This window comes from Arachis hypogaea, chromosome 16 (assembly GCF_003086295.3).
Source record: "Arachis hypogaea cultivar Tifrunner chromosome 16, arahy.Tifrunner.gnm2.J5K5, whole genome shotgun sequence".
NCBI classification, from domain to species: Eukaryota; Viridiplantae; Streptophyta; class Magnoliopsida; order Fabales; family Fabaceae; genus Arachis; species Arachis hypogaea.
In genome coordinates this window covers 91,843,077-91,864,898 of record NC_092051.1, presented here as the reverse complement: position 1 = coordinate 91,864,898, position 21,822 = coordinate 91,843,077, and the positions used below count along the sequence as shown (strand labels likewise).

General features: G+C 40.2%; 1 non-coding gene across 1 annotated transcript; it reads right to left on the bottom strand.

Annotated features, from left to right (window-relative positions):
• Positions 1 to 1,257: 1,257 nt before the first annotated feature.
• LOC112760591 (small nucleolar RNA R71) lies at positions 1,258 to 1,365 on the bottom strand. Its single transcript, XR_003181024.1, has one exon. It is a non-coding gene; the product is annotated as a small nucleolar RNA R71 (small nucleolar RNA).
• Between the last annotated feature and the right edge of the window lie 20,457 nt (positions 1,366 to 21,822).

Below are 21,822 nucleotides of genomic sequence, written 5' to 3'. Positions count from 1 at the left end.
AAATCTTTTTCTTAATTTCATCTCATAATTTTTGAAAATATCATCAACAATTAATGTTTTGATTCAAAAATTTCAAGTTTGTTACTTACTTGTTAAGAAAGATTCAAACTTTAAGTTCTAGAATCATATCTTGTGATTTCTTGTGAAAATCAAGTCATTAATTGTGATTTTAAAAATTAAATCTTTTTCAAAACTAATTTCAATCATATCTTTTCAAAAATATCTTTCTATCTTATTTTTTTAAAATATCTTTTCTAACTCCTTATCTTCTTATCTTTTAAAAATTGATTTTCAAAATTTGTTTCAACTAACTAATTGACTTTTTGTTTGTTTCTTATCTCTTTCAAAACTACCTAACTAACTATCCCTCTCTAATTTTCGAAAATACCTCCCCCTTTTTCAAAAATTCTTTTTAGTTAATTAATTATTTAAATTTTAAATTTTAATTTTAACTCTCCTTCAATTTTCGAAAATCACTAACCCCTTTTCAAAATTTTATTTTCAAAAAATCCTCTTTCTCTCTCATCTCCTTCTATTTATTTATTCATCTACTAACACTTCATCTCACACAAATTCGAACCCCCTCTTCCATCTGTGCTCGAATTTTCTCTACTTTCCTTCTTTACATTACATTGTTTTCTTCTTCTACTCACACAGGGGAACCTCTATACCTGGGCAAAAAGGATCCCTATTATTATTATTTTTCTGTTCCCTCTTTTTCATATGAGTAGGAGAAAGGACAAGAACATTCTTGTTGAAGCAGACCCTGAACCTGAAAGGACTCTGAAGAGGAAACTGAGAGAAGCTAAAATACAACAATCTAGAAATAACCTTACAGAAATTTTCGAATAGGAAGAGGAGATGGCAGCCGAAAATAATAATAATGCAAGGAGAATGCTTGGTGACTTCACTGCACCTAATTCCAATTTACATGGAAGAAGCATCTCAATTCCTGCCATTGGAGCAAACAATTTTGAGCTGAAACCTTAATTAGTTTCTCTGATGCAGCAAAACTGCAAGTTTCATGGACTTTCATCTGAAGATCTTTTTCAGTTCTTAACTGAATTCTTGCATATCTATGATACTGTTAAGACTAATGGAATAGATCCTGAAGTCTACAGGCTCATGCTTTTCCCTTTTGCTATGAGAGACATAGCTAGAATATGGTTGGACTCTCAACCTAAGGATAGCCTGAACTCTTGGGATAAGCTGGTCACCACTTTCTTAGCCAAGTTCTTTCCTCCTCAAAAGCTGAGCAAGCTTAGAGTGGATGTTCAAACCTTCAGACAGAAAGAAGGTGAATCCCTTTATGAAGCTTGGGAGAGATACAAGAAACTGACCAAAAAGTGTCCTTCTGACATGCTTTCAGAATGGACCATCCTGGATATATTCTATGATGGTCTGTCTGAATTAGCTAAGATGTCATTGGATACTTCTGTAGGTGGATCCATTCACCTAAAGAAAATGCCTGCAGAGGCTCAAGAACTCATTGACATGGTTGCTAACAACCAGTTTATGTACATTTCTAAGAGGAATCCTGTAAGTAATGGGACGCCTCAGAAGAAAGAGTTCTTGAAATTGATACTCTGAATGCCATATTGTCTCAGAACAAAATATTGACTCAGCAAGTCAATATGATTTCTCAGAGTCTGAATGGAATGCAAGCTGCATCCAACAGTACTCAAAAGGCATCTTCTGAAGAAGAAGCTTATGATCCTGAAAACCCCGCAATAGCAGAGGTGAATTACATGGGTGAACCATACGGAAACACCTATAATCCCTCATGGAGAAATCACCCAAATCTCTCATGGAAGGATCAACAAAAGCCTCAACAAGGCTTTAATAATGGTGGAAGAAATAGGTTTAGCAATAGCAAGCCTTTTCCATCATCCACTCAGCAACAGACAGAGAACTCAGAACAAAATACCTCTAATTTAGCAAACTTAGTCTCTGATCTATCTAAGACCACTGTGAGTTTCATGAATGAAACAAGGTCCTCCATTAGAAATTTGGAAGCACAAGTGGGCCAGCTGAGTAAAAGAATCACTGAAACCCCTCCTAGTACTCTCCCAAGCAATACAGAAGAGAATCCAAAAGGAGAGTGCAAGGCCATTGATATAACCATCATGGCGGAATCCAAGAAGGAAGGGGAGGATGTGAATCCCAAGGAGGAAGACCTCCTGGGACGTCCAATGATCAATAAGGAGTTTCCCTCTGAGGAACCAAAGGAATCTGAGACTCATCTAAAGACCATAGAGATTCCATTGAACCTCCTTATGCCCTTTATGAGCTCTGATGAGTATTCTTCTTCTGAAGAGAATGAGGATGTCACTGAAGAGCAAGTTGCCAAGTACCTTGGTGCAATCATGAAGCTGAATGCCAATTTATTTGGTAATAAGACTTGGGGAGATGAACCTCCCCTGTTCACCAATGAACTAAATGCATTGGATCAACTGAGATTACCTCAGAAGAAACAGGATCCTGGAAAGTTCCTAATACCTTGTACCATAGGCACCATGACCTTTGAGAAGGCTCTATGTGACCTCGGGTCAGGAATAAACCTCATGCCACTCTCTGTAATGGAGAAACTGGGAATCTTTAAGGTACAAGCTGCTAAAATCTCATTAGAGATGGCAGACAATTCCAGAAAACAGGCTTATGGACAAGTAGAGGACATGTTAGTAAAGGTTGAAGGCCTTTACATCCCTGCTGATTTCATAATCCTAGATACTGGGAAGGATGAGGATGAATCCATCATCCTTGGAAGACCCTTCCTAGCTACATCAAGAGCTGTGATTGATGTTAACAGAGGTGAACTAGTCCTTCAATTGAATGAGGACTCCCTTGAGTTTAAAACTCAAGGACATCCTTCTGTAAACATTGAAAAGAGGCACAGTAAGCTTCTCTCAAAACAGAGTCAACCAGAGCCCCCACAGTCAAACTCTAAGTTTGGTGTTGGGAGGCCGCAACCAAACTCTAAGTTTGGTGTTGAACTCCTATATCCAAACTCTAAGTTTGGTGTTGGGGAGTCTCAACAATGCTCTGAACATCTGTGAGGCTCCATGAGAGCCCACTGTCAAGCTATTGACATTAAAGAAGCACTTGTTGGGAGGCAACCCAATTTTTATTTAATTATATTTTTATTAGTTATATGTATTCATAGGTTCATGATCATGTGGAGTCACAAAAACAACTGAAAAAATTGAAGAAAAATCAAAAACAGCATTAAAAATAGCACACCCTGGAGGAGGAGTTCACTTGTGTTCAAACGCCAGTAAGGAGCATCTGTCTGGCGTTCAACGCCAGAACAGAGCATGGAGCTAGCGCTGAACGCCAGAAACAAGCATGAAGCTGGCGTTCAACGCCAGAAATATGCTGCATCTGGGCGTTGAACGCCCAGAACAAGCATCAGTTCGGCGTTTAAACGCCAGAATTGCATGCAAAGGCATTTTACATGCCTAATTGGTGTAGGGATGTAAATCCTTGACACCTCAAGATCTGTGAACCTCACAGGATCATCTCAGGATCTGTGGATCCCACAGGATCCCCACCTTCCCTCCTCATAATCCTAGTTTCTTCCACATCTTCTTCTTCATCTATTCTTTCTTCTCCTGCTCGAGGGCGAGCAACATTCTAAGTTTGGTGTGGTAAAAGCATTGCTTATTTTGCTTTTCCATAACCATTGATGGCACCCAAGGCCAGAGAAACCTCAAAAAAAAAAGAGAGAGAAGAGAAAAGGGAAGACAAAAGCTTCCACCTCCAAGTCATGGGAGATGGAGAGATTCATGTAAAGGATCTATAGCTTAGTGGTAGAACATTTGACTGCAAATCAAGAGATCCCTGAGATACCTCAGGGGATACATTTTCCCCCACACAATTATTGGGAGCAACTAAGGGTGGAACATCAAGAGCACTCCATCATCCTCCATGAAATTAGAAAAGATCAAAAAGCAATGAGGAAGGAGCAACAAAGGCAAGGAAGAGACATAGAAGAGCTCAAGGACATCATTGGTTTCTCAAGAAGAAAACGCCACCATTACTAAGGTGGACTCATTCCTTGTTCTTAAATTTTCTGTTTTTCGTTTTCTTTACGTTAAATGCTTATCTATGTTTATGTCTTATTACATGATCATTAGTATTTAGTAACAATGTCTTAAAGTTATGAATGTCCTATGAATCCATCACCTCTCTTAAATAAAAATATTTTAATTCAAAAGAACAAGAAGTACATGAGTTTCGAATTTATCCTTGAACTTAGTTTAATTATTTTGATGTGGTGACAATGCTTCTTGTTTTCTGAATGAATGCTTGAACAGTGCATATGTCTTTTGAAGTTGTTGTTTAAGAATGTTAAATATGTTGGCTCTTGAAAGAATGATGATAAGGAGACATGTTATTTGATAATCTGAAAAATCATAAAAATGATTCTTGAAGCAAGAAAAAGCGGCAAAGGACAAAGCTTGCAGAAAAAAAAATAGTGAAAAAAATAGAAAAAAAAAAGAGAAAAAGCAAGCAGAAAAAGCCAAAAGCTCTTAAAACCAAAAGGCAAGAGCAAAAAGCCAGTAACCCTTAAAACCAAAAGGCAAGGGTAATAAAAAGGATCCCAAGGCTTTGAGCATCAGTGGATAGGAGGGCCTAAAGGAATAAAATCCTGGCCTAAGCGGCTAAACCAAGCTGTCCCTAACCATGTGCTTGTGGCGTGAAGGTGTCAAGTGAAAACTTGACACTGAGCGGTTAAATTCAAGGTTCAAAGCAAAAGAAGAGTGTGCTTAAGAACCCTGGACATCTCTAATTGGGGACTTTAGCAAAGCTGAGTCACAATCTGAAAAGGTTCACCCAGTTATGTGTCTGTGGCATTTATGTATCCGGTGGTAATACTGGAAAACAAAGTGCTTAGGGCCACGGCTAAGACTCATAAAGTAGCTGTGTTCAAGAATCAACATACTGAGCTAGGAGAATCAACGACACTATCTGAACTCTGAGTTCCTATAGATGCCAATCATTCTGAACCTCAATGGATAAAGTGAGATGCCAAAACTATTCAAGAGGCAAAAAGCTACAAGTCCCGCTCATCTGATTGGAGCTATGTTTCATTGATAGTTTGGAATTTATAGTATATTCTCTTCTTTTTATCCTATTTGATTTTTAGTTGCTTGGGGACAAGCAACAATTTAAGTTTGGTGTTGTGATGAGCGGATAATTTATACGCTTTTTGGCATTGATTTTAGTATGTTTTTAGTAGGATCTAGTTACTTTTAGGGATGTTTTTATTAGTTTTTATGTTAAATTCACATTTATGGACTTTACTATGAGTTTGTGTGTTTTTCTGTGATTTCAGGTATTTTCTGGCTGAAATTGAGGGACTTGAGCAAAAATCAGATTCAGAGGTTGAAGAAGGACTGCTGATGCTGTTGGATTCTGACCTCCCTGTACTCAAAGTGGATTTTCTGGAGCTACAAAACTCAAAATGGCGCGCTTCTAATTGCGTTGGAAAGTAGACATCCAGGGCTTTCCAGAAATATATAATAGTCTATACTTTGGCCAATTTTAGAGGACGCAAATAGGCGTTGAACGCCAGTTCTATGCTGCAGTCTGGAGTTAAACGCCAGAAACACGTCACAAGCCAGAGTTGAATGCCAGAAACACGTTACAAACTGGCATTCAACTCCAAGAATGACCTCTCCACGTGTAAACTTCAAGCTCAGCCCAAGCACAAACCAAGTGGGCCCCGGAAGTGGATTTATGCATCAATTACTTACTTCTGTAAACCCTAGTAACTAGTTTAGTATAGATAGGACTTTTTACTATTAAATTAGACATCTTGGGATGATTAGTTCGTAGATCATGGGGCCTGGCCTCTCAGCCATGCCTGAACCTTTCACTTATGTATTTTTAACGGTAGAGTTTCTACACTCCATAGATTAAGGTGTGGAGCTCTGCTGTTCTTCATGATTTAATGCAAAGTACTACTGTTTTCTATTCAATTCAACTTATTCCACTTCTAAGATATCCATTCGCATCCAAGAACATGATGAATGTGATGATTATGTGACGCTCATCATCATTCTCACTCATGAAAGCGTGCCTGACAAACACTTCCGTTCTACATGCAAACAAGCTAGAATGAATATCTCTTAGATATCTAATACAGGGATGGCCATTACATAAAGCTTGCCATGGAAAGGAGTAGGATTGATTGGATGAAGACAGCAGGAAAGCAGAGGTTCAGAGGAACGAAAGCATCTCTATATGCATATCTGAAATTCTCACCAATGAATTACATAAGTATTTCTATCTTTACTTTCTGTTTATTTATTATCATTATTCAAAAACTCCATAACCTTTTGATATCCGCCTGACTGAGATTTACAAGGTGACCATAGCTTGCTTCATACCAACAATCTCCGTGGGATCGACCCTTACTCACGTAAGGTTTATTACTTGGACGACCCAGTGCACTTGCTGGTTAGTTGTGCGAAGTTGTGGAGTTATGTTTGGACCTTGGTATGGTGCACCAGTTATTGGCGCCATTGCCAGGGAGAGAATGAACAAGAAATTTTACAACCTCAGAGTAACAATTTCGCATACCAACGAGCTTCAAACTCGCGAGTGTTGGGCGTAGTGACAGACGCAAAAGGATCAATGGATCCTATTTTGACATGATCAAGAACCGACAGATGATTAGTCGTGCGGTGACAGCGCATTTGGAACATTTTCAATGAGAAGACGGGAAGTAGCCATTGACAACGGTGATGCCCAACATAAAGCTTGCCATGGAAGGAGCCTTGCGTGCATGAAGAAGAAGATAGTAGGAAAGCAGAGATTCAGAAGACAAAGCATCTCCAAAAGCTCAACCTATTCTCCATTACTGCATAACAAGTATTTATTTCATGTTCTTCTACTTTTTACAATTAAATCTGAGAATTATTGATATCCTGACTAAGAGTTACAAGATAACCATAGCTTGCTTCAAGCCGACAATCTCCGTGGGATCGACCCTTACTCACGTAAGGTATTACTAGGATGACCCAGTGCACTTGCTGGTTAGTTGTGCGGAATTGCAAAAGTGTGATTGTGATTTCATGCACCATGTTTTTGGCGCCGTTGCCGGGGATTTTTCGAGTTTGGACAACTGACGGTTTATCTTGTTGCTTAGATTAGGAATATTTTATTTTTGTTGGTTTAGAGTCTTTTATTTGAGTTTAGTTTCATATTTTAAGTTTGGTGTCAATTGCATGCTTTTACTTTCTTTTAATTTTTCGAATTTGCATACTCTTAATTGTTTCTTGATCTTTAAAAATTCTAAGTTTGGTATCTTCTTTGTGTTTTCCTTTAATTTTTCGAAAATTTGTGTTTGATTTTCTAAAAATTTTTAGTTTGGTGTGTTTTTGTGCTTTTATTTACTTAAAAATTTTTAAAAATTTGTTCTTGGTGTTCATCTTGATCTTCAAAGTGTTCTTGGTATTCATCTTGACATTCAAAGTTTTCTTGTTTGTTCTCTTTGTTTTGATCTAAAATTTCCAAGTTTAGTGTCGTTTTGTTGTTTTTCTCTTTCCTCATTAAAATTTAAAAATCAAAAAAATATATTTTCCTTATTTTACTCATAATTTTCGAAATTTAACATTAAAGTAGTCAAAGATTTTCAAAATCATATCTCTTCTTTTTAATCAAGTCAAAATTCTAATTTCAAAAATTGATCTTTTCAAATCTTTTTCAAAAAAATCAAATCTTTTTAATTTTTTCAATCATATCTTTTTTTTTATTAAATTGCAATCATATCTTCTCAATCATATCTTTTTTTCAAAATAATTTTCAATCATATCTTTTTGATTGCTAATTCCAAAAGCTTTTTGATTAATTAATTAATTTAGTCTTCAATTTGCTTTTAGCTAATTTTTTTCTAATTTTTGAAAACCATATCCTGAATTTTTTTAAATCTTTTTAATTAATTAGCCATTTTAGCATTTGAATTATTTATTTATCTTTTTACTTTTCCTCTTAATTTTCAAAACTTTTTATTTTATTTTTCATTTATTTTGTTTTATTTTTTTCGGTTACTTTTAATTAAAAAAATATAATTTATTTGCAATTTATATCAATTCCCTTTTCTCTATCATGGACATAAGTGGAAATGAACAGTCCAGAAGGACTCTGAGGTCATATACCAACCCCATTATAGCTGCATATGGGAGTAGCATCTGTATACCTCCCATCAAAGCAAGCAGTTTTGAGCTAAATCCTCAGCTCATTATCATGGTGCAGCAAAATTGCCAGTATTCCGGTCTTCTACAGGAAGAACCTATTGAGTTTCTGGCACAGTTCTTACAAATTGCTGACACAGTATGTGATAAAGAAGTGGATCAGGATGTCTACAGATTATTACTGTCTCCATTTGCTGTAAAAGATCAAGCTAAGAGGTGGTTAAATAACCAACCCACAGCAAGCATAAAAACATGGAGACAATTATCAGACAAATTCCTGAATCAATTTTACCCTCCAAAAAGGATGACACAGCTAAGGCTGGACATCCAAGGCTTTAAACAAGAGGATCATGAATCGCTTTATAATGCTTGGGAGAGGTATAGAGGGATGCTAAGGAAATGCCCCTCTGAAATTTTTTCTGAGTGCATACAGTTAGACATCTTCTACTATGGGCTTACAGAAAGAGCTCAAATGTCTCTAGACCACTCAGCTGGTGGATCTATACACATGAGAAAGATAATTGAAGAGGCTCAAGAACTCATAGATACAGTTGCTAGAAATCAACATCTGTACTCAAGCAATGAGCCCTCCAAAGAAAAAGAAGCTATGGTAGTAACTACAGATCATAATCCTCAAGAACAGATTGTTGAACTAAATCAGCAATTATTTCTAATGACAAAACAATTAGCATAATTCCAGGAGATGCTCCAAGACACTAAAAATGCTAACAAGAATATAGAAGCACAATTAAATCAGACAAGACAGCAGCTATCTAATCAGATAACAGAAGAATGCCAAGCTATTCAACTAAGGAGCAGGAAGACATTGAATAATTCAGTTCAAAGTAGCAAAAAGTCAAGAAAGGAACAAATGATAGAAGATGATCAAACCACTGCCCAAAATCCCTCTAAGGACAGCTAGAGCCCAGATAGGAATAATTCTGGCGTTCAAACGCCAGAAAAGGGAGAAAAGTTAGCGTTAAACGCCCATTCCTTGCCAAGTTCTGGTGTTCAAACGCCAGAAAAGGGAGAAAAGCTGGCGTTAAATGCCCAACCTGCACCCAATCCTGGCGTTCAATCACCAATGAGGGATCAGACACCTGCAAGTGCTGATAGTAACCCCTCTAAGAAGGCTTCTCCAACAACTTATGTAGGGAATAAACCTGCAGCAACTAAGGTTGAAGAATATAAAGCCAAGATGCCTTATCCTCAGAAACTCCGACAAGCGGAATAGGATAAACAATTTGCCTGCTTTGCAGACTATCTCAGGACTCTTGAGATAAAGATCCCGTTTGCAGAGGCACTCGAGAAAATACCCTCTTATGCTAAGTTCATGAAAGAGATCTTAAGTCATAAGAAGGATTGGAGAGAAACTGAAAAAATGTTTCTCACTGAAGAATGCAGTGCAGTCATTCTGAAAAGCCTTCGAGAAAAGCTTCAAGATCCAGTAAGCTTTATGATACCATGAACATTAGAGGGTGCTTGTACTAAGACAGCTCTATGTGACCTTGGAGCAAGTATCAACCTAATATCTGCATCTACTATCGGAAAACTTGGGTTGACTGAAGAAGTCAAACCGACCCGGATATGTCTTCAACTTGCTGATGGCTCCATTAAATATCCATCAGGCATAATTGAGGACATGATTGTCAAGGTTGGGCCATTTGCCTTTCCCACTGACTTTGTAGTGCTGGAAATGGAGGAGCACAAGAGTGCAACTCTCATTCTAGGAAGACCTTTCCTAGCAACTGGATGAACTCTTATTGATGTACAAAAAGGGGAAGTGACCCTGAGAGTCAATGAGGATGAGTTCAAGTTAAATGCTGTCAAAGCTATGCAGCATCCAGACACATCAAATGACTGCATGAACACTGATATTATTGACTCTTTGGTGGAAGAGATCAATATGACTGAGAGTCTTGAATCAGAGCTAGAGGACATCTTTAAAGATGTTCAGCCTGATCTGGAGGAACCAGAAGAAATTAAAAAACCTCTAAAAATCCCTCAGGAAGAGGAGAAACCTCCTAAACCCGAGCTCAAACCACTACTACCATCCCTGAAATATGCATTTTTGGGAGAGGATGACACTTTACCAGTGATCATAAGCTCTGCTTTAAATCCACAAGAAGAGAAAGCACTAATTCAAGTGCTACGGACACACAAGACAGCTCTTGGGTGGTCCATAAGTGATCTTAAGGGCATTAGCCCAGCAAGATGCATGCACAAGATCCTATTAGAGGATGATGCTAAGCCAGTGGTTCAACCACAGAGGCGGCTAAATCCAGCCATGAAGGAGGTGGTGCAGAAAGAGGTCACTAAGTTACTAGAGGCTGGGATTATTTATCCTATTTCTGATAGCCCCTGGGTGAGCCCTGTCCAAGTTGTCCCCAAGAAGGGAGGCATGACAGTAGTTCATAATGAAAGGAATGAACTGGTTCCCACAAGAACAGTTATAGGATGGCGTATGTGTATTGACTACAAAAGGCTCAATACAGCCACCAGAAAGGATCATTTTCCTTTACCATTCATAGACCAAATGCTAGAGAGACTAGCAGGCCATGAATACTACTGCTTTTTGGATGGCTATTCAGGCTACAACCAAATTGCAGTGGATCCTCAAGACCAAGAGAAAACAGCATTCACATGTCCATCTAGAGTATTTGCGTACAGAAGAATGCCTTTTGGTCTGTGCAATGCACCTGCAACCTTTTAGAGGTCCATGCTCTCTATCTTCTCTGATATAGTAGAGAAGTTCCTGAAAGTCTTCATGGATGACTTCTCAGTATTTGGAGACTCATTCAGCTCCTGTCTTGATCATCTAGCACTTGTCCTGAAAAGGTGACAAGAGACTAACCTGGTCTTAAACTGGGAAAAATGTCACTTTATGGTGAGTGAAGGAATTGTCCTTGGGCACAAAATTTCAAGCAAGGGAATAGAGGTGGATCAAGCCAAGGTAGAGGTGATTGAAAAATTACCACCACCTGCCAATGTTAAGGTAATTAGAAGCTTTCTGGGGCATGCAGGATTCTATAGGAGGTTCATAAAGGATTTTTCAAAAATTGCAAAATCTCTAAGCAACCTGCTAACTGCTGACACGCTATTTGTGTTTGACACAGAGTGTCTGCAAGCGTTTGAAACCCTGAAAGCTAAGCTGGTCACAGCACCAGTCATCTCTGCACCAGACTGGACATTACCATTCGAACTAATTTGTGATGCCAGTGACCATGCCATTGGTGCAGTATTGGGACAAAGGCATAACAAGCTTCTGCACGTCATTTACTAGGCCAGTCATGTTCTAAATGACGCACAGAAGAATTACACAACCACAGAAAAAGAGCTACTAGCAGTGGTTTATGCCATTGACAAGTTTAGATCCTATTTAGTAGGATCAAAAGTAATTATGTACACTGACCATGCTGCTCTTAAATATTTACTCACAAATCAGGATTCAAAACCCAGGCTCATAAGATGGGTGTTGCTTCTGCAAGAGTTTGATATAGAAATAAGAGACAGAAAAGGGACAGAGAACCAGGTAGCTGATCACCTGTCCCGGATAGAACTAGTAGCTGGGGCGTCCCTCCCTTCTACTGAGATCTCTGAGACCTTTCCAGATGAGCAACTCTTTGCCATCCAGGAAGCACCATGGTTTGCAGACATTGTAAATTATAAAGCTGTGAGGTTCATACCCCAGGAGTACAGCAGGGTGCAAAAGAAAAAACTAATTTCTGATGCAAAGTACTACTTGTAGGATGAACCATATCTCTTTAAGAGATGTGCAGACGAAATGATCCGCAGATGCATCCCTAGAGAGGAGGCACAGAAGATCCTGTGGCATTGCCATGGATCACAGTATGGAGGACATTTCGGAAGTGAGCGCACAGCCACTAAATTCTTCCAATGTGGTTTCTACTGGCCTACTCTCTATAGAGATGCCCGAGAGTTTATGCGTAACTGTGACAGTTGCCAAAGAGCTGTCAACTTACCTCATGGTTATGCCATGCCTTAACAAGGGATCTTAGAGATTGAGTTGTTTGATGTATGGCGTATTGACTTCATGGGTCCTTTCCCACCATCATACTCAAACACTTACATTCTGGTGGCAGTAGACTACGTATCTAAATGGGTGGAGGCAATTGCCGCACCCACTAATGATACTAAGACTATACTGAAGTTCCTTCAGAAACATATTTTCAGCAGATTTGGTGTTCCCAGAGTACTCATCAGTGATGGGGGCACCCATTTCTACAATAAACAGCTTTACTCTGCTATGGTCCAATATAGAATTAGCCACAAAGTAGCAACTCCATATCATCCATAGACAAATGGGCAGGCTGAAGTCTCTAATAGAGAGCTAAAAAGAATCTTGGAACGGACTGTAATTGCCCGTAGAAAGGATTGGGCAAAGAGCTTGGATGATGCTCTGTGGGCATACAGAACAACATTCAAGACTCCTATAGGAACCTCTCCATACCAGCTTGTGTATGGCAAGGCCTGTCATCTGCCCATGGAACTGGAACATAAAGCCTACTGGGCAACCAGATTCCTAAACCTGGATGCTAAGTTAGCTGGTGAGAAAAGATTGCTCCAGTTAAATGAGCTAGAGGAGTTCAGACTCAATGCTTTTGAAAATGCAAAAATTTATAAGGAAAAAGCAAAAAAGTGGCATGACAATAAATTGTCATCCAGAGTCTTTGAGCCAGGACAAAAAGTTCTGCTGTTCAACTCTATGCTCAGATTATTCCCCGGGAAATTAAAATCCCGGTGGAGGGGACCATATGTGATTACAGGAGTGTCACCATATGGATATGTTGAGTTTCAAGATATTGATTCTGACAAAAAGTTCATTGTTAATGGACACAGAATCAAACATTATCTTGAAAGCAATTTTGAGCAAGAATGATCAAAACTGAGGCTTGAATGAAGCTTAGTAAAGGTCCAGCTAAAGACAATAAAGAAGCACTTGCTGGGAGGCAACCCAGCCATTAGCAGGTTATTTGTTTTAAATAATACTTGTAGAAATTTGATATACATTTTCTTCAAAGGTTAATCATCAAAATTGAAGGAATTTACAGAGTTACAGAAGGATTCAGTGCAAAAAGCAGAGAAAAGGAGCTTGCTGACAAGAAAATGCCAGTAAAGGTACCATTTTGGGCGTTAAATGCCAAAATTGGTACCATTCTGGGTGTTTAACACCAAAATTGCAGCATCCTGGGCGTTCAGCAAAAGGCCCAGTGATAAAGGGGTTTCTGGCGTTTAACGCCAGCCAGGGTACCTGGCTGGGCATTAAACACCCATAATAGCCAACAATTGGGCGTTAAACGCCATAATGGATACCATTCTGGGCGTTTAACGCCAGAAAGGCAGGGAGAGGATATTTTGTTTCCAAATTCAAATTTTTTTCAAATTTTCATATTTTAACTCATAATTTTCTGCATAAAACATGTTTCAAACATTCATTATTCACCCTTAATTTTCAAAAATTCAACAATTCTCTAAATCTCTTTTCAATTTTCTTTCAAATCCTTCCCAAATCTTCTTCAAAAACTCAAGTATTCAATTTCTTTTCAAATCTTTTCAAACCCATCATATCATCTCTTATTTCTTAGATGCATAACCAAATTATCAGATTTAACCTCTTTATATCTTTTTCAATTGAAAATCTCATCTTTTTCATATCATGATTTTATTTTCTTCCACAAATCATATCTCTATGGCATATCTCTTTCAAAATTTTTGAAATCCCTCCCCTCTTTTTATAAATACACATTCGGCCATCCCCTCCTCTCCACCATTCGAATTTGCCTCTTCTCCTCTCTCTACCCTTTTCTTTCTTTTGCTTGAGGGAAAGCGAACCTCTAAGTTTGGTGTGTTTTTCCGTGATCACTGAGCTAAGACTCATCAAGATCATGGCATCTAAGGGAAAATAAACCAAATCAAGAGGTAAGAAAGAGAATACTCCAAAGAGTCTTTGGAATCAAAAGAGGTTCCTAACCAAAGAACATGCAGACCATTACCACAAAATAATGGGTCTGAGGTCAGTGATCCCGGAAGTTAAATTTAATCTGAAAGAAGATGAATATCCAGAGATCCAAGAGCAAATTCAAAACAGAGGATGGGAAATTCTAGCTAATCCTGAAACAAAGGTTGGAAGAAACATGGTTCAAGAATTCTACTGAAATTTGTGGCTAACAGATAAGCAGAGAATAACTGGAACCGCCTTTCATACCTACCAAACCATGGTCAGAGGGAGGCTTATTTACTTCCATCTAGACAAAATAAGAGAGGTCTTCAAACTGCCTCAACTACAAGATGATCCAGATTCCTTTAATAGGAGAATGGTGAGAGTAGATAAGGGGTTGGATCAAGTTCTAGAGGACATATGCCTCCCTGGAACTAAGTGGATAACCAATTCAAAAGGCGTCCCAAACCAACTCAAGAGGGGAGATCTCAAACCAGTTGCAAGAGGCTGGTTGGACTTCATTGGGCGTTCTATATTGCCCACTAGCAACCGCTCTGAGGTCACTGTCAAAAGAGCGGTGATGATTCATTGTATTATGCTTGGAAAGGAAGTGGAGATTCATCATCTGATTTCTTGTGAGATTTACACAATTGCAAATAAGAACTCCACTGAAGCCAAACTGGCCTACCCAAGCTTAATTTCTCTGCTATGTAAAGATGCTGGGGTGAGGATGGGAGTAGATGAATTCATCCCAATCGAACACCCAATCACCAAGAAGTCAATGGAAGGACAAGTGCAAGACAACTCCATAAAAAGGAGGGCGCAGGAGTTCCTCCCAGAAATTCCTGAAATTGACTATTGGACCCACCTAGAAGCATCTGTTACCAAGATGCAAGAAGCTATGGAACAACTTAAGGAAGAATAGTAGAATCAAAACTACATGCTCTGCAAACTACTGAAGGAACAGGAGAAGCAGGGGCATGAGCTACAGGAGCTGAAGCGCCAGAAGCTCTCCCTTGAAGGACCAAGCACCCCACAGATTGAGGGAGCATCCACTTCTCAAGATCAAGGTTGTTGAGTCCTAACTCTGTGATAACCTTTATTATTAAGAGTCATTTACTTTTCTGTTTTTTTTTTTTTTTACTTTTCTGTCTTCTATTATTATTAGTTTGCTCTTATATTTATTTTTGAGTCTTATTGTCATTCCATGATTAATAAAATTTAAAGTTTATGTCTTAAAGCTATGAATGTCCTATGAATCCATCACCTTTCTTAAATAAAAGGTTTTTTTAATTGAAAAAGGAAAAGAAGTACATGAATTTCAAATTTTAAAACAGTTTAATTATTTTGATGTGGTGGCAATACTCTTGTTTTCTGAATGAATGCTTGAGCAGTGCATATGTTTGAATTTGTTGTTTATGAATGTTAAAATTGTTGGCTCTTGAAAGAATGATGGAAAAGGAGAAGTGTTATTGATAATCTGAAAAATCAAAAAATTGATTCTTGAAGCAAGAAAAAGCAGTGAATAGAAAAAAAAAAGAGAGAAAAAGAAAGAAAAAGCAAGCAGAAGAAGCCAATAGCCCTTTAAACCAAAAGGCAAGGGTAATAAAAAGGATCCAAGGCTTTGAGCATCAGTGGATAGGAGGGCCCTCAGGAATAAAATCCTGGCCTAAGCGGCTAAACCAAGCTGTCCCTAACCATGTGCTTGTGGCGTGAAGGTGTCAAGTGAAAACTTGAGAGTGAGCGGTTAAAGTCGTGGTCCAAAGCAAAAAGGGTGTGCTTAAGAGCTCTGGACACCTCTAATTGGGGACTCTAGCAAAGCTGAGTCACAATCTGAAAAGGTTCACCCAGTTATGTGTCTGTGGCATTTATGTATCCGGTGGTAATACTGGAAAACAAAATGCTTAGGGTCACGACCAAGACTCATAAAGTATCTGTATTCAAGAATCAACATACTTAACTAGTAGAATCAATAACACTATCAAGATTCTGAGTTCCTATAGAAGCCAATCATTCTGAACTTCAAAGGATAAAGTGAGATGCCAAAACTGTTTAGAGGCAAAAAGCTAAAAGCCCCGCTCATCTAATTAATACTGATCTTCATAGATGTTTTTAGAATTCATTGTATATTCTCTTCTTTTTATCCTATTTGATTTTCAGTTGCTTGGGGACAAGCAACAATTTAAGTTTGGTGTTGTGATGAGCAGATAATTTATACGCTTTTTGGCACTGTTTTTAGTATATTTTTAGTATATTTTTATTAGTTTTTATTTAAAATTCACTTTTCTGGACTTTACTATGAGTTTGCGTATTTTTTTGTGATTTCAGGTATTTTTTGGCTGAAATTGAGGGACCTGAGCAAAAATCTGATTCAGAGGCTGAAAAAGGACTGCAGATGCTGTTGGATTCTGACCTCCCTGCACTCGAAGTGGATTTTCTAGAGCTACAGAAGCCCAATTTCTGCGCTCTCAATTGCGTTGGAAAATAGACATCTTGGGCTTTCCAGCAATATATAATAGTTCATACTTTGCCCAAGATTTGATGGCCCAAACTGGCGTTCCAATTCAGCTTAAGAATTCTGGCGTTTAACGCCAGAACTGGCATAAAAGCTGGAGTTAAACGCCCAAACTGGCACAAAAGCTGGTGTTTAACTCCAAGAAAAGTCTCTACACATGAAAGCTTCAATGCTCAGCCCAAGCACACACCAAGTGGGCCCCGAAAGTGGATTTTTACACTAAACACCCTAGCTTACTCATTTTCTGTAACCCTAGGTCACTAGTTTACTATAAAAACCACTTTTAGTAATTCATCTTGTACCTCATGACACTTTACACATTTCATATTGTATTCCCTACGGCATGAGTCTCTAAACCCCATGGTTGGGGGTGCGGAGCTCTACTGTGTTTCGATGAATTAATGCAATTACTATTGTTTTCCATTCTATCATGCTTGCCTCTATTCTAAGATATTCATTCGCACTTCAACCTGATGAATGTGATGATCCGTGACACTCATCATCATTCTCACCTATGAACGCGTGCCTAACAACCACTTCCGTTCTACATGCTATCAAGCTTGAATGTGTATCTCTTGGGTTTCTAATCTAAGATTGGAACCTTTGTGGTATAGGCTAGAATTATTGGCGGTCATTCTTGAGATCCGGAAAGTCTAAACCTTGTCTGTGGTATTCTGAGTAGGATCTGGGAAGGGATGACTGTGACGAGCTTCAAACTCGCGAGTGTTGGGTGTAATGACAGATGCAAAAGGATCAATGGATCCTGTTCATACCCAGGGTCGAGCTGTCCAAACCGGGATGTTCAGTAATAAAACAACCGACCTATTCAGATCAAGCGGACCGACTTCTTTACGAAGAACTCGGCCAAATCGACAGCAAAGCCCAATAAAAGGGCCCAAATAGAGGAACACGACCCAGAATCCAAAGGCAATCCCAGCCTATAGAGATAAAGGCGGTTCCCTTGAAGATAAGCTGACTTCCTTCAAGAATAAGATAAGATAAAGATAACTAACTTATCTTATCAGAAAGGTCAGCCCACGCTACTATAAATACACTGGAGCACCCAGGTATAACTCATACTCTGATTCTACATAAAACCTGTTTAATACCCATGCTAACTTAGGCATCGGAGTCTCTTGCACGTACCCCCACCCTCCGGTGACAAAGAATCAGCAGTGCAGCCAGTCCAACAAGTCGGACACGACAGCTCCGGCTGCCACCTACCAGCCAGACACGTCATCTCCGACCAGTGCAGAAGATCTCGTCCGAGATCGACCTATAGTTTCAGGTAACCCTCGGAACATTGGCGCCGTTGCCGGGGACCTGGAAGTCATCCCAAAACCATGGCGGACGGCCATGACAACGACCACGATTCAGATCTGGAAAACAGAACACCGCACAAAAACGCGGACACTATGCTAAAGGATACCCCAGAACCCAACGGGGACAAAAACTCACCAAATCCGGGAGCCATGGAAGCACTCCAAGATCGTTTAAAACAACTTGAGAAAGAAACCCAGCAACAACGGGAGATCGGAAAGGATCTGCAAAGAGAGGTACGGCGACGTCGAGAACTAGAAGAAAAACTACAGCAATTAGAGGCCGACCTCAAAACAAAAGCTCCTCGGACCACTCCTGAGGAAACTTCACGCAAAGAACAGGACCCATTCACCAGGGAAATCATGAAGACCAAAATTCCAAAAGACTTCAAGCTTCCGGATATGGTTTTGTACGATGGCACCACAGATCCCAACCACCATCTTAGCAATTTCAGAAGCAGGATGTACCTTACCGATGCCTCAGACGCCGTTCGCTGCAAAGCTTTTCCAACAACTCTCACAAAAACGGCGATCAGATGGTTCGACAACCTACCTCCGAAGTCCATCACAAACTTCGACGACCTGGCCAAAAAGTTCCTGGCCAGATTCTCCATCCAGAAAGATAAGGCCAAGCACGCACCCAGCCTACTAGGGATCAAGCAAGGAGATCGGGAGAGCCTCCGCAACTACATGGAAAGATTCAACAAAACATGCATGGACATACAAAGTTTACCAACAGAGGCCGCCATCATGGGGCTTATCAATGGCTTACGAGAAGGGCCTTTCAGCCAATCCATATCAAAGAAGTATCCTACCTCCTTAGACGAAGTACAGGAGCGAGCAGAAAAATACATCAACATGGAAGAGAACGCTCGGTTGGGAGAAACCTCAAAATATGGGGCCTCCTACCGGGACAAAGACAAGGACTCCAAAAGGAAAGAAGATCGACAGGGTGAGAAAATCAAAAAGTACCACAACTATACTCCTCTCAAAGCATCCTTGGTCGACATATACAAAGAAGTCTGCCATACAGAGAAAATTCCCCCAGCGCGACCACTCAAAGGCAAAAGGGGAGGAGGAAATCGGAAGGAATATTGTGAATACCATCGGATTCGAGGGCACTCTACCAACGAATGCTTCGACTTGAAAAATATCATAGAAAAATTGGCAAGAGAAGGCAAATTAGATCGATTTCTGGCCACCCGGGATGATGACCAAAGAAAAAGACGGAGAGACGAAGATGATGGACGAACTGAATGGTCACCTCGGACACCAGAAAGACACGTCCACATGATACATGGCGGATTCACAGGAGGTGGGATCTCCAAATCGTCCCGAAAGAGGTATCTCAAAGAAGTATACCACGTTGAGGGAAAGGAGGAAGCACCCGACATCCCGGCGATAACATTTACTAAAGAGGACACATCTGGCATCATTCCGGGACACGACGATCCCATGGTCATCACAATTATACTAGCAAACGCCAATCTACACCGCACACTAGTGGACCATGGGAGTTCTGCCGACATCTTATTCAAAACAGCTTTCGACAAACTCGGCTTAGACGAAAGGGAACTTAGAGCATACCCGAACAATCTGTTTGGACTAGGAGACACCCCGTTACAGCCGTTGGGATACGTATCGCTACACACTACTTTTGGAAAAGGGAACCAATCTAGGACCCTCAAAATAGACTACATAGTAGTCGACGTAAGTTCAGCCTACAATGCTCTCATAGGTCGGACAACACTCAATCAACTTGACGCAATAGTCTCAATCCCACATCTATGCATAAAATTCCCAACTACAGAGGGAATAGCCACGGTAAAAGCAGATCAAAGGATGGCACGTCGTTGCTATAACGAGAGCTTAAACCTCAAAGGAAGAGGGGAAGAGTTTCATACAATTGAGCTTGGCGGAGCTCAGCGTCGGGAGGAACTTCGTCCGCACCCAGAAGGCGAGATAGAGAAGGTTCAGATTGGAGATACCTCGGATAAAACGACTAATATCGGCACGGTCCTAAGAGGAGATTCAAAAAACTCACTGATACAATTCCTGCGAGATAATGCCGACCTCTTCGCATGGAAAGCCGCAGACATGCCAGGCATAGACCCTAAGTTAATGTGCCACAAGTTGGCGGTCTATCCAGGATCTCGGCCGGTGCAGCAGAAGAGAAGAAAACTCAGACCAGAACGATCCCGAGCTGTGGAAGAACAAGTACAAACGCTACCGGAGGCAGGATTCATAAGAGAAGTCAATTACCCACTATGGCTAGCCAGCGTCGTTTTGGTGAAAAATCAAATGGGAAGTGGCGCATGTGTACCGATTACACCGATCTCAACAAAGCCTGCCCAAAAGATCCATATCCACTCCCAAGTATTGACGCTCTGGTAGATGCTTCCTCCGGATATAGATACCTATCGTTTATGGACGCCTATTCAGGATACAACCAAATCCCCATGTATCCACCAGATCAAGAAAAAACATCGTTCTTGACACCAAAAGCGAACTACTGCTACATCGTGATGCCTTTCGGTCTCAAAAACGCGGGAGCTACTTATCAAAGGTTAATGAATAAAGTCTTCTCTGCTCACATCGGGAAAATCATGGAAGTTTACGTGGAGGACATGTTGATAAAAACACAAAGCGAAAATACATTACTGTCCGACCTGTCCCAAGTATTCAACACTATAAGGAAACATGACATGCGACTCAACCCCGCAAAATGCACCTTCGCAGTTGAAGCAGGCAAATTCTTGGGATTCATGCTCACACAAAGGGGAATCGAAGTAAATCCAGACAAATGTCAAGCTATACTCAACATGAAGAGCCCAACCTGTGTTAAAGAGGTACAGCAACTCAACGGGAGATTGGCCGCCCTATCCCAATTCTTAGCAGGAGCTGCGATAAGATCTTTCCCCTTCTATGCTACTTTAAGAAAGGGAAAACAGTTCGAATGGACGACAGAATGTGAGCAAGCTTTCCGGGACTTCAAGGAGTTCTTAGGACGGCCACCTATCCTATCTCGACCACAAGAAGGAGAACCACTTATATTATATCTCGCGGTAGGAAGCCGAGCGATAGCCTCAGCACTAGTCAGAGAAGACGAAAATGGGCAACAACCCGTCTACTTTATTAGCAAAGCACTACAGGGATCTGAGCTGAACTAACAGAAAATAGAAAAATTTGCCTATACTCTCATCTTAACATCTCGACGACTCCGCCCATACTTTCAGGCTCATACCATTAAGGTCAGAACTAACCAGCCCATAAAAGGAATACTGCAGAAAACAGATTTAGCAGGCAGAATTCTACAATGGGCAGTCGAGTTATCAGAGTTCGACCTCCAATATGAAGCTCGGACGGCCATCAAATCACAATATCTGGCCGACTTCATCGCAGAATTCACAGATACCACGGAAACTCCCACAGAATAGAATCTCTACGTGGATGGCTCCTCAAATAAAACTGGAAGCGGCGCAGGCGTGATAATAGAAAGCAACCAAGGAACCCAAGTTGAGCTCTCCCTCAAGTTTGGGTTCCCGGCCTCCAATAACCAGGCGGAATATGAAGCACTATTAGCTGGTTTGAAGCTGGCTAAAGAGGTCGGAGCTCAAAAACTCAACATTTACAGCGATTCACAAGTGGTCACATCAAAAATAATAGGGAGCTACCAAGCCAAAGATCCCACCATGAAAAAATATTTGGATAAAACCAAGGAACTGCTCGGACAAGTCGGGGAATATAAGATCTGCCACATACCCCGCGAACGAAATGCCCGAGCTGATGCACTCTCAAAACTAGCCAGCACCAAACCAGGGGGCAACA